The following is a 24,995-nucleotide window of genomic DNA, read 5'->3' as shown; positions in this document are numbered from 1 at the left end:
GGAAAACAGTGTGTTGAATATATAACACAGTCAGCCACAGTCCAGATTCTGGTCAACAAAATCTGTCTTGTTCTTCCTCTCATAAATCAAGCAAACTCACATCTGCCTCCTACCCAAGGGAAATAGTCCAATTCTCCTTCATTCACTGCATCCATCTCAGGATCCAGGATCTCTGTCCTCTCCACCAGACCTATTTGTGGCTCCTCATGGTCAGGTGACTTATGAACCAAAAAGACAAGTTATATGCTCTCTCACCTCAACTCCAAACACAGGATATCTTCAATAAGTATTCTGAATTAGGAAGGGAAAGAGTAGAAGATACAGTCAATGTTCTTTAGTAGTTCTGAAATACCACTGCACAGATATTGTGGAAGTCTCACACCCGAGGTGGGGAAAGGGTAGCGAGGAAGGGGTTGCTGGACTAGGCCTTGATTCTACTCCCTGGGAAGAATTATCTTATCATTTCTTCTCTGTGGCCTCTGGTTATGACCCCTTGGAGCCCCTTCATTGTCATTATTCTCCTAGGCACATCTGAAAAGAGTTTGGAGAGCATGCCATCCTTGGAGGAGGCACTCCACGGCTGCTTTCTGTATGTGCGAGTACAAAACTTGATGCCGGTATTTGAATTTAAAAATACTTTTCTCAAGAGTGCACTTTTGGTTTCCTTGACAATACAGTTCCCTCAAAAACTTTGTAGATTTCTGATCTATTTGCTTCAGCCAGTTTAGTGTTAGTCAGTAATCATACCCAAAGTTATTTCCTAAAAATAATATTCAAATCTATTTTACATGGCTACTTCCTCTACCCTCATGCCTTTTTCCCACTCAACTTAATGGTGGTTGTCATTGGATTCTTTGAACAATTGGGGTCAAGCCAAATCCTACTCTGATCTTTGCCCTGAAACACTTTATTCAACTGGACATTTTTTTTTTTTACTATGTCTTGTCACTCAAAGTCTTTTTAGTTCAATCTCTATAAGCAGTTAGGTTTTCCAACCCCAAAAGACCTTTAATTTATGAACTCTTTCATTTCTGCTTGCAAGCTGACTTATTCTTCCCTGAGCTCATTTTTTCTTTGTAATATTGATACTTTGTGAACTGCAGTTAATAATAACATACACTAGGGCTATGAAGCATTTCAACATCTAAATAGAAATCATCACTGGTATATAATCTTCCTTCTAAGTTAGAGTAGGCAATGGTTTTTAGCAAAGATTTACCATATTCCCAGACTTAAGTATCAGTTTCCCCATCACCTGCCATCTACCCTAAGGCTTTATATTTTCATATTTTGTTGGAGCAGCACCCCACTTCAAGGTGACAACTTCTATGTTAGTGTAAGTAATATAAGCTCCTTTAATTCCATCCCCAAACCCTCAGTGACTTAATAAAACACTTAATAATTAGTGCTTAATAAGGTAATAAAATTACTCTTTCAACATGAGAAAAATCTTTTTTTCACTTCCCATTCATCTCATGTGGTCAGAAATGATCAAAACAGAGCTTGAGCTATGGTAAGTGCTCAAAAAACTAGCTATTACTGTTATTATTGTTATTATAATACTAGTAGCCATAGAGTTACAAAAACCTAACAGGAAATTTTGTCAGCAATAAACACAGCTGCAGGCAATATTTTGAATACAGTATTAGATGAGAGATATAGTTTTTAGTTTTCTACAGCTGCCACAGTGAAGTACCGTAAATTGGGTGGCTTAAACAATGAAAATTTGTCTCACAGTTCTGATGGCTAGACATCAAGGTCAGGGTATCAGCAGGGTTGGTTCCTTCCGACGGCTGTGAGGAAGAATCTGTTCCATGTCTCTCTGCTAGTTTCTGGTATTTTGCTGGAAATCCTTGGCATTATTTGATTTGTATAAGCATCACCCCAGTCTCTGCCTTCATCTTCACATGGTGTTCTCTCCATGTGTGTATCCATCTCCAAATTTCCCCTTTTTAAAGGGATACCAGTCGTATTGGATTAGTGCCAATCCTAATGACCTCACTTTAACTTGATTACCTCTGTAAAGATTCTATCTCCAAATAAGGTCACATTCTGAAGTATTGGAGGTTAGGATTTCAACATACAAGTTTGAAGGAGGCACAATTCAACTCATAACACATAATTACCCATTAATAAGTAATATTTCCACTGAAGTATTTCTTACTTAAGTTACATATTTACATAGTGGCTAATAATTCTCACCAGTCTCTTCATGAATGAGATCTAGATATTTGTATTAGAAATCCAATGTACATTCTTTACTCTTTACTGGGCATAATTATGCTTAAGTTAATGTATAGCAAACTGTTGTATTGCACTGATCTCAAGAAATCTTTCTGTTGCTTCCTCTTTCCCAGAGTTCAAGATACCCTCTGTCTTCTGCATATCATAATAAATGATTAACTATGACAGAACAAGGAAAATCAGGTGGGCAGAATACATCTTTTAAAAGGTTGACTTAAAGAAGGCTTCTTTCCACGTTATAGCTGTGTAAAAACTATGGCATCATCTAAAGTCTTCTACTGCAAAATTGTTTCACATTGTTATAAAATAAACCTTAGTAGGCTTAAATAAATATGAAAAGAATAAGACCGAGAAAAAATCACTGAGGCATTCATTTAATTAAAATCAATATCTTCATCATTTTCTGTGTTTATTGATATTTTATATTGTTAGTTACTTGAATAAGGTGAACCTTCCATATCATTTACAATGTGGTGAACCATAAACTGGTAGCTATACTAAAGAAAAATTAATGCATGTTTTAGGTCACAGAGACTGCCAAATAAACTGTTATTGCGATCAGATTGTTTTATTGAAACTATACAAGTACTCACATACAGAAATAATAGTTGTCAGTAAAAGGTTGAAAGATGTGGGTTTGTTTGTTTTTTTTTTTTTTGCTCTAATCTACACACTTGCTTTTGTTTACTCTTGCTAAAGTGTCATCATGAAGGAAAGCAGGGCTGGCCTGGGGCCAAATATGTGAGTAATCAAAATTTAACACAGGCTCCCTTTTGCTCAGCTCTTTGTTCTTCTCATCTTAAGATCATCTCTCTTCCCTGGAACACAGTTATTAAATATTTGTCATCTTGTTTCTAGCTGCAACTTATCTTTCTGTCTCCAGCCTTTAGAAGACAGGGCAGCACATTACAAATGCTGAGGAAGTATATTTGATTGAATACATAAATGAGTGAATGAATCAATGAATGAATTGTAGGCCCAAATCCTAGTTTGTAGCCCAACCAGCACTACATTTTTAATGTTGAAGATCCAAAATTAATTTCCCTTTCCTTATTTTTTACTCCTTTTAGTGTTTCTAGTTTATCTAGTTATAAAAATATAAAATTATGATTGCAGTAATTAACATTAGAATATAAATGATTTGCCCTCACAAAGTTATTTGCTTTAAATTTAAATGAAACTCTATTTTTGTAGCATTTCAGCCATTGTGGTAAGAAAAAACTAGACTGTGACCAGGTCTTTATTTCAGCTAGTTTTCCAAGTAACAAAGCTAGTCCTGAGAAAGATGTTTAAGTATGTACCAGATACACAATATAAATTTATTTACTGATTGATGAGAGAATTCAGACACTGGGATGATATCTCAAATATGAATGTCTGGGTTTTGTTATATTTCATTGGAAGAAAGACTTTTACCTCATCATTACAAAATTTTAGGAAACTATTCAAATTTCCTGATAGTCTTGTCTAAGTAGTTCATGCAGATGAGGTTAAGTTTCGATCAAAGAAGATGATCAGTGAGAACTATTTCCCCATTTCAGACATCAATAGCAGACAATTTCCTGCCAGCCTGGGAAAACAGGGTAATAGGATGTTGTGTGACAATGTGACAGAGCAGATTTTTTTACAGGAAAATGAGGCTTAAAAGTTACGTCATAAACTCTTTTAGAATATACATAGTTGGCAAATAAAAATCAGGCTGCGCCTAAGATGGGGGGGAGAAAAAAGAATATACATAGTTGAAACACAAACTATTATTCATAGTATCTATTTTAGTCTTTTGAAATTCAAATTTTATATTACCAAGGGAATATGTAAATGAAATTTTATAGTCATATGTACAAAACCCCCTAGTCTGAAGTCATGTACTAAGTTTCTTAGTGATCCTAAGTATTTCAAAACTTCTTCCTGCCAAATATTCTACATCTATTTTATGAAAAGCCTGAGGTACTATATTCTCTATATTAAATTAAACTAGGACTCTATTTCCCACAACTGCCAAAAACATGATAAAATTCATATTCTCTTTATTCAGACAACTGGATGGGGACTTCTCAATGAAACTAGTTCCGAAGATATGATTGTTTGAGTACTTCCTGTACGGGGTTCCTCAACATATTAAAGTAGAGATGAAAGGGTAATAAGGAAAATACATTTATTTATTTATTTTATAAATTTCTTTATTTGGTTTTGGGCTGTGTTGGGTTTTTGTTGCTGGGCACGGGCTTTCTCTAGTTGCAGCGAGCAGGGGCTGCTCTTCGTTGTGGTGCGCGGGCTTCGCATTGTGGTGGCTTCTCTTGTTGCAGAGCACAGGCTCTAGGCGTGCAGGCTTCAGTAGTGGTGGCTCGCGGACTCAGTAGTTGTGGCGCACGGGTTTAGTTGCTCTGTGGTAGGTGGGATCTTCCCAGACCAGGGATCGAGCCTGTGTCCCTTGCATTGGCAGGCTGATTCTTAACCACTGTGCCACCAGGGAAGTCCTGAAAATACATTTAAAATTTGACAAATTGTCAGCATTATCAAGAACATTTTGAAGGTCTCTTTAGGTGTGTAAGCACTACATAAATCAAATATTTAGACAAGGTTGCTACAATTTAGAAATTCTCAGTCTAAGATATAGTTCTTAAAACAAACATTAAATTATAGATGCCTAGAATTTGAAACCTGAAAAATTTTTAATGGTTACCAATGTGAACACTGAGGCTAAGTGATCAATAAAATTCTCCAAGTTGAAGAGTCTAAACTAGAATCTTGGTTTTCTGATTATCAGTCCAGTCTGCTGTCTGTTTTTTTAAGAATCCATATTTCTTAACTGTCCACACTATTAAGGGAACTTGAATGATATAAGGAATACTCCATCAGCTTTCTAACTAAGCAGTGCAAGAACAGAATTCCAACTTCTCCAGTTACTGTGTGAGCTTATGAAGTACAGTTTTCCAATCTAAACCTCAGTTACTTGCTGGCAAAACTTTTATCTGTGTAGATGTACGTACGTAGGACCAGAAGAGTGACCAATCAACAGAATAACCACAGCTAGCCCTTACTGCCATTGCAGTCTACTCATCTCTATAGGAAATGGGAGCAGCACAGGCCTGGTCTCTTGTTGGTTCCATTCAGGTACAGCCTTACAGGAAGTCAGGGTACACACCGGTGGTTTATGTGCATAAACTGGGTAGCATTAGTAACAACCGCTTTGTTATTATGGTTTTAAAGTGTTTTACAAGGCTGAAAGCCATTACTATAATGCAGCTCCTCAACATGTATATTAAGCCAAGGAGAAGAAAGAAACTGAGAACAGATGGGGGTGAGAAATGCACATTTTGCTATCTTACATTTTTCCTGGTTGGTTTTCTTCCAAAGCCATAGCAACCCCCACAGAGAGGATTTTGTTTGTTTGTTTTGCCTATTGAGTGTAATATTAGAGTTACTGAATTATCTTCTGTAGCAGCCAAAACTCAAAAAGGGGAAAAAACTGTTTAGAAAAAAACAAGTGGAAGTTTTTTAGCTAAATACACCTTTAATTTTAAAAGGTCTTAATTGTGTGTTGTCTTGTTCTTACTGATGTTGGTGTTTGAGTGAAAATGTGCATTGCAGGTCAGTAAGTATGAGAGTTCTTTAACATTTATATATGTCTTTAAATCAGATTCAGAGTTTACTCAATTGCAGTCTATCATTCCATTGGGCCTACAGGTATATAGTCTTTGAGTGATACAATATTTATTTATTTTAATTGTATTTAAGCATCATTAACAGGGTCATACATTTTCCATGTGTCCACAGTTCTCACCAATCCCTGTATCTTATATCTGGATACTTCATTTTTTACATTGCCCATGGCTCCTAAAAGCATTAAAGTGCACAGTCCTCAGGTTAGGTATTACTGTTGTTATTTCCCTTTCCTCTAGAGGAGAAAATACGAGGATAGAAAAGGAGTACCTTAAAGGTAAGGAGGATGGGAAGAAGTTATTGAAATTATTTGTAGATAACTAAGCAATATCTAAAATGTGAAAAGAGGATGGAAATCTGTTGAAGTATAAAGCAGAATAAGAAAATAACTTCCCTAAAATCAAGATTTCAAAAGGCAAGAAGAGCATACCTCCCTGCCTGGAAGGTCTTGTGGGTAACAGTTAGGACTGCCTTTGGCCGTATGTAACAGAAACTCCAGTACAGTGCTTAACAAAACAGGTGTTTTCTTCCTCTTACAGTAAGAATTCCAGGATACTTCAGGGTTGATATACTGCTAAGGGAAGTCATCTGCATTGGCTCCTTCTCCTTTTTATCTACATTCCAAAGTGTGTAGATTTTGTTCTTATGATTGCAAGACGGCTTTTGTATATTCAAGCATCGTGTCCCATTCCAGTTATGAACTAAGGGGTGGGGCAAGAAGAAGAGATATATTCTGGCTGTTGAGCAAAAACATTTTAGGTTCTTTCAAAGCCTCCTCCAGTAGTTTTCTGCTTGCATTTTATTGGTCTGAACTGCATTACACAGCCAAATCTAGCTGGAAGGTAATTTCAGAAAATTAGTACTTCTAACTGAACATCTTGAACAAGATTAGGGTACTGTTGCTAAAAATGAAGAGGAGAAAAGATTTGGAGTAATTTGGTAGTAGCTAACAATTAAACAGCACTTTCTACATGCCAAACACTTTACATAAAATAACTCATTGAATACAACTATCCTCTGCAGTAGATACCCTTATATTTCCATTTTAAATATAAGCAAACTAAAGCACAAAGCCATTTAATAACATGCAAATATTACCTAGCTATGAAGTGCGTAGCTCTGTACTCTGTCTCTAGACCCCATGAGAATACTATGTATATGACACCTAAAGAGGCACAAGGTTTAGAACGGTCAGGAACAAAGAGAGTGGAAGTAATGCTATTGGCTAAACTGAAAGTCTGACTGTTAAACTACTCCACAGGGGGACAATCCTATTCCCCATCCATATTTCCGATGCCTCAGTTCACGTGACTCAAGAATGAAAGACGAAAGACTTTTCTACAACTTAGTATCAGTTAAGACACCTTCAGCTTTGAGTAACAAGAAAACAATATAAACTGTCTTAAACTATAAGAAATCTTATTGGCTTTTATAACAGGGAATCTAAAAGCAAAGCAGATGTCCAAGCCTAGTATGATCAGGCTTCAGCTTTATTTGAATGCTATTCTCCTCTGTGGGTTAGCTTTGTTTTAGACGTAGCGTTCCTCATTGTCAAAAATGAATGACAGAAGCAAGTGATGCAATATTCTTCCTTGTCTATTTCCAAAAGGAGAGAGAGAAAGAGGCTCCCAATAATTCTCTCTTAAGAGCAATAAAGGGCTCTCCCAAAAGCCTCCAGCAACTCTCCCTTTTTCCAGAATTGTGTCCCTTGCCCATTCCTAAAACAATCACTAACAAGGGGGATGAGATCACATTATAAGATTAGAATTAATTAAAGATCATTCCTAAAGTAGAAAGGAAGCAAGTGTAATTGAATCACAAGGGCTGCATGGAGGAGGAGCAGTTATCTCAATGAAACCAGGCTTCTGTTAGGGATGCTGGAGGAAAGATTACTGCTGGGTTGAAATTCACAATGTTCAATAGTATATAAGTGTAAAATTCCAGAACAGCAAGTTAATGGGAAAATAATAAAAGCATCAACAAATAAGGAATAGATAACATACGAAATTTTCTGACTAGTATCAGATTTCCAATCAATAATATGGAATGCTAGAAGACAATAGAGTGATGCTCTCTCAAATTTATCAGGGGGAAAAAATGATTTTTAAACCTAGAATTGTATTCCCAGCTAAACTATCAACTGAGGATCAGAGCAAAACAAATACATTTTCACATACATAAAGTAAAGATTCAGGAGTTTTATTTCATATGTATACATTATGAGGAGGTTATTTAAGGATATACCTCAGAAAACTGAGAGTGAAAAGAAGAGAAAAAGTATGGGATACAAATAACAGGTATCCTTGAAAGTGGGATGCAGGTGCAATTGGAAATACACGGATTGGTGCAAAGTCTGTGTAAGAATCAATGATACCTCTAAATTTCCTTCCACACCACACTGCCAGGTGTCAACTTCACCATACCTGGCTGAAAGCTGAGACTTACTCATTAGAGGGTAAACCCAGAGAGATTTTGTATTCAGTGATACTAACGGAAGGTGAGAACACTGTATTCAAGGTAGAGATAAAATGAAAGTCTACACACTGAACAATGAGATATTAAAGCTCTTCCCTGACTAAGGATTGAAGAATTTTTCTCTGGGGGTGTTCTGTGTTGAACTTAAGAGGAAAACACTTAGAGATATAGACAGGAACCTTCATCATCAAGGTCCCTGCCCTATCACACAAAGCCTACCACTTGACACGCACTACCCAAACTCCACTCCATCCATAGACACAAACTTCCAATAAGGTTTTTAGTGTGTCAATAATATTAGAAACAGAAAACCAAGGATAACCAAAAATGTATGGAAAAATTGTAATATGAAAGAAAATAAAGCACTGAGGAAATGGAAAATTTTCAGGGAACTAAAGAAATCTTCAAAAAAGAAAACCTATAATTACTGGCAGCAGAGAGGAAAGAGAAGAAACAAGAACAGGTTACTGAAAAAGAACTCTTTAGAAAACAAAAGAAGCTTAAAAAATTAAAATATGATCATATAAATAAAAATTGCAGTGAAGACTCGGAAGACAAAGCTAAAGAAATTTTCCATAAAGTAAGAAAAGTGGCCAGAGAAAGAAGAAAGGAAAACAGTAGTATCAATTCAAGGAGGCCAAAGATAACTAATTCCAGAGAAAGAGATAATACAAGGAAATTTATCAGAACTGATGGCAAACCACAAGTTTCTAGACTAAAATGGCTCAATAAGATGAGGCAACATATATTCACATTATTAAATTTCAGAAGACTGAGGGTAAATAGAAGATCCTGAAAGCGTCCAGGGTGTGACTGGGGGAAGGAAGCAGGCTACATTCAGTGGATAAGGAATCAGAATGGTGTCAGACTTCTCAGAACAACACTGGAAGTGGAAGTCAATGAAGTAGTGTGTTCAGAAATCGAGGGAGGTGAGTAACATTATCAAGATGGCTAAATAAGATATCCCTTGTGGAATCCCTCCATCAACAACAATTTGGTATCTGTCACAGAAAAAAGTGCTTCTGTGGGAGCTGTGGGATCCAGCAGCACATGCCAAAGTGCCCAGGAGGAGTTTTGTCCACCTGTGCATTAAGTAGTAAGCAAACCGATCTTGGTTCTGGTTGTGGATCCTGAAGTGGCCCATGAACTGGCTCTAGGACTGGCCCATGGAACAGAAGCCCTGGAGAACACTGGCTTAGACAATCACCCATGGGTGAGAGAGACTTTGTGGAAGTCCAGGAGTCCGATAGAGAAGTTCCAGCACACTGTTGGAACAAAATATCTGAGACTGGACAAATTGGAGAGGGTGAGAGGAACAGCTTGAGTTTACCTGCATCACCCCTCCCCCTAGGTGGCACAGTTCAGTGCCAAGAAAGCCCTTCTAAGTCTGTGATTTCTCCCATGAAGGAAAATGAGAACGTGAGTGAGTGCCCAGCTTCCCCAGCTGTGTGGGATGCTACCAGAGGCCCATTTCTCTCTCACTCCATCTGCAGTACTGAGTCATAAGCTGTAGGACTGGGAAATGGTAGGCGGCTGGGAGAACAGCAGCCAGGGCTCAAAATGCATCAGAGGAACATGGATCCCACTAAACTGCATCATGGACTCCATCAGGAGGCCCACACCATAGCTGTTGGGGTGCCTCACCCATGAATCCCCCTAACTGGCACATGGGTACCCATAGCACACTGTACACCACACCCACACACCTCCACCCCGTGACCAGCTCCCTGTAAAGCTCCTGAAGGTAGCAAGAGCAAGATTTGGCAGACAACTAGTGAGCATGTGCAGAAAGCTGAACAGAATTTGTGGGTGAGAAAGTGACCACAAACTTGAACATTTAACATTGCCTTTGGGTAAACGAAAAGGAAGCTGTCAGTAATTGGCCGGCTGTGCAGCAGGATGGAGAGAAAGTATACAAGCTTAATAATTCTGCCACAAGAGGGAGCAAGAAGTGTGGAGAAAGCATATCTAAAGAAAACCTCAGAATCCCTAGTAGGCCCGAAAGAAGGTAGTTCTTTTCCAAAGTTAGTCAGTAAAGACTGGAGAAGGTGACTACTACTTAAAATGTGACGTAAACAATGCAAGACTTCAAGAAGTGTGAAAAATCAAGGAAACATGACACCACAAATGTATTATAATAATCTTCCAGTATGGACCCCAAAGGCATGGAGATCTGCCAGTTACCCAATAAAGAATTCGAAATAACTGTTTTAAGGAAGCTCAGTGAGCTACAAGAAAATAGAGAAACAGAACTCAATAAAATCAGGAAAACAATTCATGAACAAAATGAGAAGTTTAACAAAGAGATAGAAATCATTAAAAAGAATCATAATATAAAACTACTGAGGAAAAAGAATGCAATGAATGAAATGAAAAATACAATATAGAGTATCAACAACAAAATGGATCAGGCAAAAGAAAGAATATAAGAAACAGAAGACAGCACTTTGAAATTATCCATTCAGAGAACAAAGAAAAAATAATAAAAAAGAGCAAAGAAAGTTTATGTGATCTATGGTATACCATCAGATGAACCAATTTGCAAATTATTGGAGTTCCAGAAGGAGAGGAGAGGGAGAAGGGGGCAGAAAACTTATTTTGAAAAATAACGGCTGAAAAATTTCTAAAATCTGGGGAGAGATTTGGCCATGCATGTTTTTGAAGGTCATAGGTCCCCAGACAAATTCAACTCAAAATATCTTCTCCAAGACACATTATATTAAAGCAGTAAAAAATCAAAGAGAGAATCTTAAATGCAGGAAGAGAAAAGAAACTTATCTTACAAAGGAAACCTCATAAGGCTATCAGAGGATTTCTCAGCAGAAACGTTACAGTCCAGGAGACAGTGGAATCATATATTCAAAGTATGGAGAGAAAAAACACTTCCAACCAAGAATACTTTATCTGGCAAAGGTGTCCTTCAGAAATGAAGGAGAGATAAAGACATTCATAGACAAACAGAAGCTAAGGAAGTTCATCATCGCTAGACTTGCCTTACAAAAATTGATGAAAGGAGTTCTCCAAGCTAAAATAAAACAACTCTACTTATTAACATGAAAACATATGAAAATATACAACACTGGTAAAGTTAAGTATATGGGCAGATTAAAAAATGAATTCTGTAATATGATGGTGTGTTAACAACTTAGTATAAAGATTAAGGGGAAGGAATATTAAAAATAACTATAGCTACTGTAAGCTGTTAACAAATAACATAAAAAGAGGTAAATTTTGATATCAAAAAATTAAAAAGGGGGAGTAAAAAGGCAGAATTATTGTATGCAATCAAACTTAAGTTGCTATTAACTAAAACACTGTTATATCTATAAGATGTTTTATGTAAACTTCATGGTAACCACAAAACAAACACCTACAGTAGACAGACAAAAGATAATGAGAAGGAAATAAAAGCATACCACTATGGATAATCATCAATTCAGAAAGACAGACAGAAGGAAAGGAAGAAAGGAAGACGGAAACTATATAAAAGCCAGAAAACAAAAGATGGCATTATTAACTCTTTACTTATCAATAATTACTCTAAATGTAATGGATTAAATTCTCTAATCAAAAGGCATAGAGTAGTTGAATGGATTTAAAACAATACTATATGTTCCCTATAAGAGACTCACTTCAGCTTTAAGGACACTCATAGGCTCAAAGTAAAGGGATGGGGAAAGATATTCCATGCAAGTGGAACCTGAAGAGAGCAAGGGTAGCTATACTTATATAAGAAAAAATAGACTTTAAGTCAAAAACTGTAATAAGAGACAAAGAAGCTCATTATATATGATAAAGGGGTCAACAGATCAAGAGGCTATAACAATCATAAATATATATGCACCCAACATAAGTGGATCTAAACATACAAAGCAAATACAGATCTGAAGGGAGAAATAGACAACAAAAAATAATAGTAGAATATGGAGGGACATCAATATCCCACACTCAACAATGGATAGATCATCCAGACAGACAATCAATAAGGAAATGTTGCACTTGAATTACATTTTAGGTGAAATGGACCTAACAGACTTATACAGAATATTGTATCCAACATTAGCAGAACAAACATTCTTCTTAAGTGCACACAAACTCTCCAGAATAGATCATATGTTAAGTCACAAAACAAGTCTCAGCAAATTTAAGAAGATTGAAATTATACCAAGTATCTCTTTTGACCACAATGTAATGAAACTAGAAATCAATAACAATAGAAGAACTGGAAAATTCACAACTATGTGGAAATGAACACTCTTCTAAACAACTCATGGGTAAAGAAAGAAATCTAAAGGAAAATTAAAAAAATATTTTGAAACAAACAAAAGTGGAAAATCAACATGCCAAAACTTATGGGATGCAGCAAGAGCAGTACTAAGAGGAGTGTTCATAATGGTAAGCTCCTACATTACACAAAAGAAAGATCTCAAATAAAAAACTTAACTTTACAACTTAAGGAATTAGACAAGGAAGCATAAACTAAGCCCAAAATTAGCAGAAGAAAGGAAATAATGACTAAGAAAAAATGAGAGAAGACTCAAAATCAGAAATGAAAGAGGACACATTACAAAAGATATCACAGAAATGCAAAAGTTCATAAGAGACTACTGTGAACAATTATATGCCAATAAACTGGATAATCTAAAAAGAAAATGGATAAATCCCTAGACACATACAACCTACCAAGAATGGATCATAAAGAAATTGAAAATAGGAACAGACCAATTTCTAGTAAGGAGCTGAAGTAATCAAAAGCCTCCAAACAAAGAAAAGCACAGGATGAAAAGTTTTCTCTGGTGAATTTTATCGAACATTTAAAGAACTATTGCTGGGACTTCCCTGGTGGCACAGTGGTTAAGAATACACCTGCCAATGCAGGGGACACGGGTTCGAGCCCTGGTCTGGGAAGATCCCACATGCTGTGGAGCAACTGAGCCTGTGCACCACAACTACTGAGCCTGCACTCTAGAGCTCATGAGTCACAACTACAGAGCCCACATGCCACAACTACTGAAGCCCACATGCCTAGAGCCCGTGCACTGCAACAAGAGAAGCCACTGCAATGAGAAGCCCGTGCACCACAACAAAGAGTAGCCCCTACTTGCTACAACTAGAGAAAGCCTGAGTGCAGCAACGAAGACCCAACACAGCCAAAAATTAATTAATTAATTAGTTAATTAATTTTAAAAAATAAATGAAGAAGTATTGCCAATCCTTCCTGAACTCTTTCAAAAAACTGAAGAGGAGGCTAAATTTCCAAACTCATTTTACAAGGCCAGCTCTGACACAAAGCCATATAAGGATACTATAAGAAAAGAAAGCTACAGGCCAATATTCCAAATGAATATAGGTGTAAAAATTCCCAACAATGTATTAGCAAACCAAATTCAACAATATACTAAAAGAATCATACACTGTGATCAAGTGCAATTTATTCCTAGGATTCAAGGGTGGTTCAACATATACAAGGCAATAAGTGTGATTCACAGCATGAATAGAATGCAAGACAAAAATTATATGAACATCTCAATAGATGCAGAAAAATCATTTGACAAAATTCAGTATCCTTTCATGATAAAGATTGAACAATGTGAATATAGAAGGAACATACCTCAACATAATAAAAGCTATATATGACAAGCCCACAGATAACATCGTACTCAATGGTGAGAGGCTGAAAGCTTTTCCTCTGAGGTCAGGAAAAAGACAAAGGTGCCCACTGTCACCACTCCACCTCAGCATGGTATTAAAAGTCCTAGCCAGAATAATTAGGGAAATAAACAAAATAAAAGACATCCAAGGAAGAGAAGTAAAATTGCCTGTTTGCAGGTGATATGATATTATTTTTAGAAAAATACCAAAGGCTCCACCAAAAAACTGTTAGACCTAATAAATAAATTCAGTAAAATTTCAGTATGTAAAATTAATATACAAAAATAGGTTGTGTTTCTAAACACTAACAATGAACTATCTGAAAAAGAACATAAAACATGGCCATTTACAATAGTATCCAAAAAAAATACTTAGGAATAAATTTAACCAAGGAAGTGAAATATCTGCACACTGAAGTGTATAAGACATTGATGAAAGAAATTGAAGATAAATGGAAAGCTATCCCCGATTATGAATTGAAGGAATTAATATTTTAAAAATATCCATACTATTCAAAGCCATCTATAGACTCAGTGCAATCCCTCAAAATTCCAATGGCATTTTTTTCACTGAAAAAGAAAAAAATAATTCTAAAATTCATATGGAACCACAAAAGATCACAGAGTGCCAAAGCATTTCTGAGAAAGAAGAACAAAGCTAGAAGCATCACAATTCCTGATTTCAAACTATATTACAAAGCAACAATGTAATCAAAATAACATGGTACTGGCATAAAAATAGACACATAGACCAATAGAACAGAATCTAGAGCCCAGAAATTAATTCTTACATTTAGCTTTAACTAATATTTGACAAGGAAGCCAAGAATACTCAATGGAGAAAGGATAATCTCTTCCATAAATGGTACTGGGAAGTGTACAATCACATGCAAAAGAATGAAATTGAACCCCTTTCCTATACCACTTACAAAAATTAATTTGAAATCAATTATAGACTTAAACATAAGATCTGAAACAGTGAAACTACTAGGAGAAAACGGGAAAAGCTCCTTGACATCGGTCTTGGCAGTGATTGTTTGGATATGACACCAAATGCACAAGTAACAAAAGCAAAAGTAAATAAACTGGACTACGTCAAACTAAAAAGCTTCTGCACAGCAAAAGAAACAATCAATAAAATGAAAAGGTAACCTATGGAATGGGAGAAACTATTTCCATAACATCTATCTGATAAGGGGTTAATAATTAAAATATATAAGGAACACAACTCAATAGCAAAAAACCAAACAATCCAATAAAAAATGGGCAGAGGACCTGAAAAGATATTTTTTCAAACAAGACATACAAATGGCCAACCAGTACTTGAAAAGATCTTAACGTCCCTAATCATCAGGAAAATGCAAATCAAAACCACAGTGAAATATCACTTCACACCTGTTAGAATGGCTGTATAAAAAAAGACATGAGATTAAATAAAAAGTGTTGGTAAAGATGTGGAAAAAAGGGGATCCTTGTACACTATTGCTGGAAATGTAAATTGGTACATCTACTATGGAAACTGTAGGGTGGTTCCTCAAAAAATTAAAAATAGAACTACCATGTAACCCAGCAATCCCACTTCTGTGTATTTATCCAAAGGAAATGAAATCAAATCTTAAAGAAATATCCACATTCCCATGTTCATTTCCACACTATTCCCAATAGCCAGGATATAAAAACAATATGTGTCTGTCTACAGATGAATGAATGAAGAATATTCATGTATGAATATTATTCAACACGAGAAAGAAGGAAATCCTTCTAGTTGAGACAACATATATGAAACTTGAGGACATTATGTTAAGTGAAATAAGTCATACAGAAAAAATGCAAATACTGTATGATATCACTTATATGTGGAATTTTAAAAAGCTGAACTCATAGAGTAGAATGGTGTTTGCCATGGGTTGGGGAGTGGAGGAAATGAGGAGATGCTGATTCATGGGTACAAATTTCCAATTATACAATACATAAGTCCTGAGGATTTAATGTACAGCATGGTCACTATAGGTAACAATACTGTATAGTATACTTGAAAGTTGCTAAAAGTAAATCTTAAATGTTCTCACTACATACACACACACACACACACACACACGGTAATTATGTAAGGTGATGGAGGTGTTAACTATATTGTGGTAATCATTTAACAATATATAAGTGTATCAAATCATCATGTTATATTCCTAAAATTATATAATGTGATATGTAAATTATATTTCAATAAAACTGGAAAAATAAAATTAAAAATTCATGGAAAATAATTTGCACCCTAGAATTCTATACCCTCTCAAGCTATATGTCATGTATGAGGGTAGAATAAAGAAAATTTTAGTTTTGCCAAAAGTAAAAAAAATTACATTGTACATAAATTGTCTCAGGAAGCTACATGAAATTTTACTCAAAAACAACAATGAAAAGAACAAGAAGGAAGGATGAAAGGAAGGAAAGAAGGAAGGAAGGAAGGGAGGGAGGAAGGGAGGGAGGGAAAGAGAAAAAAAAGGGCATAGTAAACCATGGAAGAGGAAGACACAGTATTCAGGAAATCTAGAATATAATACAGGACAAAATTAAGGGAATTCTCAGGAGATGATGAAAAGGAAGTTTTAGTCACAGAGAGAAATTAGTCTAGAACTGAGCAGAAGGGCGAAAGCTTCCAAGAAGGACACCTGCATGGGGGGAAGAAAATGACCTGCTAATTTATCTGTCTTTGAATGTACTGATGTAATAATGTACTTGACTGTATTGCACCGGCAAATAATTTGGGGATAAAATGGTGATAGGTCATGGAAAACGGAGAAAATGACAAAGAAAGTAATTATTAACTTCAGGAAAAACAAAGAGATCAAAAGAAAATGTAATCATCATATCCTATACAGATTAACTGTTAACAAAATATAAACTTTTGGTTTAACAAAAATTTTGAATAATGTGTGTATTAGGGATGTATAAGGTATTATATGTTCATATTTTTATAGTAGATAGTGATATGGTCAATAATATCTAAACTAATAAAATTTTTAAAGTAGTAAAGCATGTTATTTAGAAATATGAGTTGAACATCAGGAGAATTAGCTAAAAAAGATTTGACAGTGATTATACCTTTGGGAGCAGGAATTGTCATTGGGCTGTTGAGTAGGATAAGGGAGTGCTAATTTTTGTTATAAGCCTTGAAAATCTATTTGACCTTTAAATCTATGTACATCTATTTGTTTAATCAAAATAAAAATAGTTTTTAAAGGAGTATATTAGTCATATAATTTAATTTTTATTATAAGATACATTTTTAAAGTGATATAATTATCCTTTTCAGCTTCTTTTAGATGATTTCATTATCAGTATGCCCTAGCATGGTTATTCATAATCCTACATCTTCAGTTCACCCTAAATCCACTCCTAATGCATTATTTTAATACACTTTGACAAGTAGATAAAAGCAAAGATAACTGATTTGATTAAGTCTATACATATAGCAAGTGTTCTCAAGAAGCTGTTTAATTTCTTCTTTTGCATTTAGGAATTTATGGCAAAAGTTATAGGTTGGAAAATAAAATCTACCACAGAAGTATAAACATTATTCATGCAAATTATAACAACATTCATAAAATTTATGTGCAAGGTAATCTGTTAGATGGTTATTCAAATGTGGCAAAGTAAAGTTGAAAATAAAATCAGACATCTGGGGACAGAATACCTGTAATCAGGAGGCTTATAGATGTGCATGTCAATCAGTCTTCATGCCCTTGAGGAACTCTGAATTTGAAAATGCTACCTTTTTCCCCAGATTTACCCCTGATTGAAGTGAATGCCCCAAGTCAGTAATTGATAACATCCTTATTTATCTATGTTAAAATTGTAGATTTCCCATTTAAAGTTCCTAAGAATGTTCTTTGCCATTTCACGGTTGCTCTGGAAAAAAATATCATCGAAAGTGCTTATGATGGTTATTTTTTTGCCAACTTGACTGGGCCACTGATTGCCCAGAGATTTGGTAAAACATTCTGGGCGTGTCTGTGAGGGTATTTTCGGATGAGATTAACATTTGAATTGGCAGACTGAGTAAAGCAGACTGCCCTCCCCAATGTGGGTGGGTCTCATCCAATCCATCGATGGCCCGACTAGAACAAAAAGGCAGAGTGAGAATTTCCCTTCTGCATGATTGTTTTCTAGCCTGGACATCAGTCTCCTCCAGCCTTCATACGGGGACAAAGACTGGAACTTACACCATCAGCTCTCCTGGTTTTCAGGCCTTCAAATTCAGACTCTCCTGGGTCAACTGAAGATCCAGGAACTTCTCAGTCTCTATTACTGTGAGTCAATTTCCTATAATCTCTCTCTCTCTCTCTATTCTGTTAGTTCTGTTTCTCTGAAGAACCCAGACTAATACAGTGCTTTTATATAACTTTTCTGTAGGAAAATAGAAAATTCAGTTAAATTGATATTTCTAAGTACAGTGGTCCCCCCTTATCTGTGGAGGATATATTCCAAGACCTCCAGTGAACACCTGAAACCACAGATATTACTGAGCTCTATATATACTATGTTTTTTCCTCTACATGCATACCTATAATAAAATTTAATTTATAAATAAGGCACAGTAAGAGATTAACAACAATAACTAAAAATAGAACAATTATACTGTAATAAAAGCTATGTGAATGTGGTCTCTCTCCCTCAAAATATCTAAGTGTACAAATATAATGCCTTTTCCATCATAACTACTTATCCTGCACTGTGGTCATAACATTAGCAGTTTGAGGTGTGACAGAAAAACTAGCATGAATTTCTTTTTCCTTCTTCACAATTCAGGGATAGAGGATCTTAGATCTTAGCAATCTTAGCATACAATTTTTTTTTCTTTATTGAGAACTTTCACCTTTTCACTTAACGGAAGCGCTTTAAGGCTTCTCTTTGGTACATCTGAATTCGAGCATCACTATTCTTGCACTTTGGAGCCAGTATTAACTAAAATAAGGGTGACTTGAACACAAGCACGGTGATACCACAACGTTCAATCTGATAACTAAGATGGTTACTAAGTGACTAACTGGTAGGATTCGCTGAACAAAGGGATGATTCACGTGGGGTGGGGGGGAATGAAGTGGGATGGTGTGAGATTTCATCATGCTACTCAGAATGGCATGCAATTTAAAACTTATGAATTTTATTTTTTTCTGGAATTTTCCATTTAATATTTTGGGCCCAAGGTTGGCCACTGGTAACTGAAACCACAGAGAGCAAAACTGCAGATAAAGGGGGCTATTGAATAGTTAAGCTAACTGAAGTCATGGATTGCTAATTTTGTCTTTTGGCTTGAATGTAACAAGAATCACCTAATGCTAATTTAGGCCAAAAATAATTTTAAAAAGAAAGGTGGGAAGGAATTTATTTTAAGGAGACATAGTATCTCAGTGACGTGAAGGGCAGAACCCCATGAAGGGGCTAGAACAGGACATGGGATGCCATTTCATATTCCCAGCTCTGCGTATCTCAGGACATTTGTTTTATTTCGTTTTCTCTCTACTGGCAAACTGTCACTGTTACTCTGTTCACATGGTGGTAACCATGCCATAATTCCAGAGGTTTTACTTTTCATTCATTCAAGAGACTAGCCCATGTAAAGATGAAACTCTTAATACTAACTCTAGATTCCTGAGGGAGGAATTTGATTGGCCGTATTTGAGTCAGGTACTCCCCTTGGTCCATGTATCCGCCATCAGGAGCATGGAGTCACGTTGTGCAAACATGGCTGCCACTTCTTGCACCTGTGCCCATGTGGATAAGGACTGGGAAGAGTAGGAGTCCCCATATAAAACAGGATAATTCTGACCTTACTTTTCCTTCCAGTAATTATGTTAGGACCGTCTGTGTGTCCAGCCCTGGGGATGTAGTTCTGAAAAAGACAGACATATTTCTTGCCTTCACAAACTATCTAGTTAGGTGTAGTAGGTCAGGGAGGGGGCTGGTAAGGATTGAATTTATATGTATTTAAACTGCCGATATAATACAATGCAATGAGTGATATTATGCCGACAAAGAAGGTGTTATGGAACTGAGAAGAGATATCTCACTAAGACTTGGGAGGTCAGTGACGTCTTCCTGTGAAAAATGACATCTATACTAAAACTACAAAGGTGTATAGAGATTAGCCTGGTCAAATAGATGAACATACAATATAATGGAAATGACCAAGACTCTAATGTTTATGTAGACACATAGGTAATATTGATGGAACCAAAAAAAGTAGTATTGGAATGTTGATGGGTGTCTTGGTTTGGATTTCCCAAAAATCAGATCCTGAGAGAAGATAAGACAGAATTAGTCCTCTAAAACAGATTCTTCCACCAAGGATGGCCAACAGCAATATTAGGTTTGCATTCTTCCAGTGTAGCAACACCAGTCGAATAGAAGCACCCTTTCCTCAGTGGTTTTAGGATAAAGTTCCAGGGCTGACTCTCATAGAAACAATTTGAACCATTGAGCCAATCACTAGAGACGAACACGTGGGATATTCTGATTGGTCAGGGACTAGGGGATTGGGGAAGGCCACACTTGCATTACATAACCAAAGAGAAGACGTGGAGGAGTAGTTCTTCAAAAGACATCATAGCATTACTACCAGAAGAAGAGGGATGGATGCTAGGCAGGCAAAATCAACAGATGACTTCTAAAACTTGGGGCGTTACTCCTTCAATATTTATTTTGCACTTGGAGGTGTGTTATGCATTATACAGACTTAGCAACAAATACTTTTTTTGTAATAGAGTTCATCCTATGATTTTCCTCTATCAGAATAGTAATTTGGACATAAAGGATGATTGCAAAGAATAAAAACTTAAATCATCCACATTTTGGTTTTCAGTACATTATAAAATACTACACAAAGAGAAGAGTCATTCTTAATGCATATTGGATCAGAGATTTTTTTTCACAGATATTTTTGAAAATCCGATGAATTGATTAATTCAGTAGACTGCCCTTTAGTAAATTTTTTGTACATGCATACTTCTGTCAAGGGGATTGACCATCTACATGAAGACCAAGTTAAACCTCGGATCTAGACTGACTGAATGTTTTCAAAGCTCTTGGCTCCTTTGCAAGTAAGCAGACAGTCCTTTTCATAGTTGTAACCTAGGAAATGCCATTTCGATGAATTTGTTGATTTTTATTTTTAAACTGCTGAAATTATAAAGATACACAAACACTAAACACTATATTCATACTGCATTCTTCTTCAATTCAGTGCCACAATCTTAAATTAAGGCAGATAAACTGTATTCAACTTCTGGTGAGGATACAAGGGCAAAAAATTAAGTCTTTCTGAAGCCTTTGAATATTGTTTATTCTCATAATAAAGAAGGCAGCTTGCTGCCTAATAAGATGTGGCCTGGGAGGTTGCTTTATCAATTTGTTGATCCCTTAGAGGAAAAAAAGCACATTTTAAAAGCAAATTCAAGAGTGAGACAGACCTGAATGCAATCCATTTACACTGAGAGCATGTTTCGGTACTATGCCAAATGAAGAATTTTTGTACAGAAATTTATTCCTTCTACTTGCCTTCCCTAAAAAATATGATGTTCAAGAATTAAGAATATCTGTGTCTTTAGGAAGCACTGTAGGGTTTCCCTACCTTTTCCATAAACAATATGATAAATAACCACAAATTTGTGAAAATGCTAAAATGCTAAACTTAGAAGTTTGCCAGATAAAATACAGGATGCCCAGTTAAATTTGAATTCCAGATAAACAACAATTATTTCTTAGGATAAGTTTGTCCCAAACATTGCATGGAACATACTTATCCTAAAAAATTTATTGTTGCTTATTTGAAATTAAAATTTAACTGGGCATCCTGTATTTTAATTTGCTAAATCTGGAAACTCTATAAACTTACAAATAATATTCTTTTATTTATTTGTAAATAAACATTTGGTTTGCATATTAAAGTTGTTTTGGTACTGGTGACTCATTTTACTGTCAGATATATGGTTTCTAGCTAAAATGACTATTTGAGAATATATAATTATGTTCTCATTGAAGGTGTAATAGAATACTCGAAGCTTTGTTTTTTTCCATAAACAGTTCCCACTCCATCCCTTTCTGCTCCTGAAGAATTTTATGAAGAAAGCTAGACTGAAGTAGATGTTTCTTTATTTCAGATTGGTTTCAAATCAATTCTTTTAGCATTTGAGGAAATGTTATTAAAAGTTGCGTATTTTCTGCTTTTAAAGTAACTTACCTATGTGATTTAAAATGATTTGTCTTTGAAAAAAAGAAACTTTTCAAAATGAACCATTATGTAAAGATGAAATCAGTGAGTCTAGAAAATGAATAATTCATTTTCAAGTAAATGAGAAATTATTTTGTGCTGTTACTTATACATTTTCACATTTATAGTTAAATAGTAATTTGCGATACACAGGGTATTAGTTGTGAATTGTGGTTTTCAATATCACAGACACATTTGTTGCTGTGGTTTTGCAATATCATTCCCTGATGCTTTTCTCAATTGTGGTTTTCATAATCATTGTTTGATAGTCATGTAGCTGTGGTTTGGAGCTGCTATATCCATTTGGACAGAGATAATTGCTTATAGGTTTTGCTGTCTTTTTATTTTATAACCTTAGTGAATTAAATGGGAAAGAGAAAAATTAAACTTTAAATATCATTAACATTCTCATTAAAAATGATGAGAAAACACAAAATGTAATAATATTCCTTAGTTTAATTCATTCATATTGACCAGAATAATATATCTATTTATAAATTTAGATGAGCTATATTTATTTCTAATACTGTAATCTGGTTATCTTATCAATCTTGCCTTGAATTCTCTGGCTTTTGCTCCTTTCAGCTTTTAAAGTGAATATTTAGTTGAGATTTATTTGTTTCTCTTTTGCTTTGCATATTTAACCATTTCAAATGCCAAAAGAAACATTAACTGTTATGATATTTTAATTCCAATGGGCATTCTTTTTGGGTGATATAAAAAAGACAGCCAGTTTTATAAAAAGATCTTTAAAAACCATAATATATAATAATTCAATTCTAAGTATACCACTTTAATTGTAACGAATTGGAAATTAAGGAGGCAAAAATCTGTGGTTCTGTCTGCTGATTCATTCCACAACACAAACACAAATAACCCTGCTTTTCATGGTACTTACAGCTTTAATTTGTTGGTTCTTCAGGGGAGGGACTTTGTCACTTAGTGCATTTTCCACTGCAAAGAACCATGTATTCTTACAAGCTCTGCGGTAATAGTACTAATGGTAATGTAATAAAATTCACGATTGGTCTTCAGCTCTGTATTAACATTCTCTCAGCCATACCTTTCGCAGGGCAACTCTTTACACCTTCCAGAAGATGTCCTGATGGGGTTATCAATGACACTGATTACAGTGCTTCCTGCACACTGAACAGCCTGCATTATGCTCAATCAGCCCAGGCTCTCTGCTGACCTCCAGACCCTTTTAGCGTGTGGAGTTTGGCGGGGCTCACACCCATGTTAGTCAACCAAACAAAAGGGGGCTCGATTTCAGATCAGAATGGATGACCTCACAACCTGGGGCGGGGGGGAACGTCGGGTGCATACATGTTAACGGCAGTGGAGTTTATTAGTAAATACTGATTACATAAAGCAGCCAGTTCCACTGTCTCTTGGATAGACGCCTCGTTCAAGTCCACCTGGGAGAATATATTTAAAACTCAGTGTATATGGAACTATGAGAAACTAAGCTAGCCTCATGCAGCTTAACTTGGCCAAAATAATAACTATGCAAATCACTTCAAAATTTGTTCTTTTGTCTTGCAGTTTCCGACATACTACACACACAATAATTGAATAATAATGAAACTAAACTTTAAAAGCTAAAGAATCATGAAGTAGTTATTGGGTCTTACCTGCTTGGGAAATTATGGCAAGATCAAATCTTTTATTAGTCGCTGGTTGCTTCCCTGTGGCAGAAGAACTAAAAGAATGAAAGATTATGGGGCGGGGGTGGGACTTTAGAACTTCCACAGACTTCCTCAAAAAGTTAGTATTCTGATTAGAGATGGTTCCTTTCCCACAAGGGTAATCACCTAGTTAATGGTCCTCCTTTCTGATGGGAGAAAAATATCTGCCTCTCTCCAAATTCGGAATTTTTACAATCTAAAATGAAAACTCGAGGTGAGAAAGAGCACTTTTAGGACGCTGTTCAGCATCCCATCCGTGCTGGCCAAGTGGGGGGATGGTCCGCGTCCGCAGCGGTCTCCTTGGAACCTTGAGAGCAATGAAATGGTCTCCTGAGAGCCTGGGCAGAGGAGAGGACTTAACTGGCCCCAAGACATACAGCTGGCATTTGTGATCAGCTGGATCTCGCAGAGGATTTTGCCAGTGGCCTAACCTTCCTGCCAAATAGCTGGAAGGGCGGGGTGGAGGCTAGGGGAGGGGGCGGCATAACTGGAAGCACAAAGTTTATGGAGTGACTGAGATTTCTTTGTGCCCCGCTGGATAGGCGAGGCGTGAGAGAGGAGAGTTGGGGTCCATCAGAGGGGCTGTTGAAAAGAAGTTGCCGGGAAGAGGAGGAGGGGTGCTCTGGCAAAAACCCAGAGCTGACGCGGTGACAACTGCTAAAGGTGGCCCCCCTCCAAGCCCGCCCCACGCCTCCCTCTGTCCCTCCAACCCCCCGCCGCGCTCCTCTGAACCCCACGCGACCAGGCCAGGGCCCTAGTTTGCATCCGGACTGGCTTTGGATGCAGCCAATCCTCCTTTCGCTGATGGAATAGTCCCCCCTCCCCACAGCCCCGGCGCGCCCCTCCCTCCCGCGCCTCGCCACCTCCCGCGGCAGAGCGAGAGCTGCGCGGCCCGGAGCGGCGGCGGCGGCGGCGGCGGCGGCGGCGCTCGAGTATCTGCCCCGCGAGCCGCGGAGAGGGGAGAGCGAGCGCGCTCCTCCTCCCGCGCCTTCCGCCCCCTCTCCT

General features: G+C 36.6%; 1 protein-coding gene and 1 long non-coding RNA gene across 3 annotated transcripts in view; one reads left to right on the top strand and one right to left on the bottom strand.

Moving 5' to 3' along the window:
- Positions 1-4,674: 4,674 nt before the first annotated feature.
- LOC118883724 lies at positions 4,675-24,628 on the bottom strand. The gene is made up of 3 exons (XR_005017083.1): positions 24,117-24,628; positions 23,937-24,004; positions 4,675-4,721 (listed from the first exon to the last, which is right to left on the bottom strand). It is a non-coding gene; the product is annotated as an uncharacterized LOC118883724 (long non-coding RNA).
- A 266-nt stretch (positions 24,629-24,894) lies between these two features.
- ZFPM2 (zinc finger protein, FOG family member 2) overlaps positions 24,895-24,995 on the top strand; it is a 457,466-nt gene continuing 457,365 nt past the window's right edge. For both annotated transcript variants that reach the window (XM_036830619.1, XM_036830618.1), the window contains exon 1: positions 24,895-24,995. This exon is cut by the window's right edge and continues 439 nt beyond it. The gene's annotated coding sequence lies outside the window, so the exon portion shown is untranslated.

This window comes from Balaenoptera musculus, chromosome 17, assembly GCF_009873245.2.
Source record: "Balaenoptera musculus isolate JJ_BM4_2016_0621 chromosome 17, mBalMus1.pri.v3, whole genome shotgun sequence".
Classification (NCBI taxonomy): Eukaryota; Metazoa; Chordata; class Mammalia; order Artiodactyla; family Balaenopteridae; genus Balaenoptera; species Balaenoptera musculus.
The sequence above is the reverse complement of the archived record's forward strand: the minus strand, read 5'-3'. Positions and strand labels throughout refer to the sequence as shown.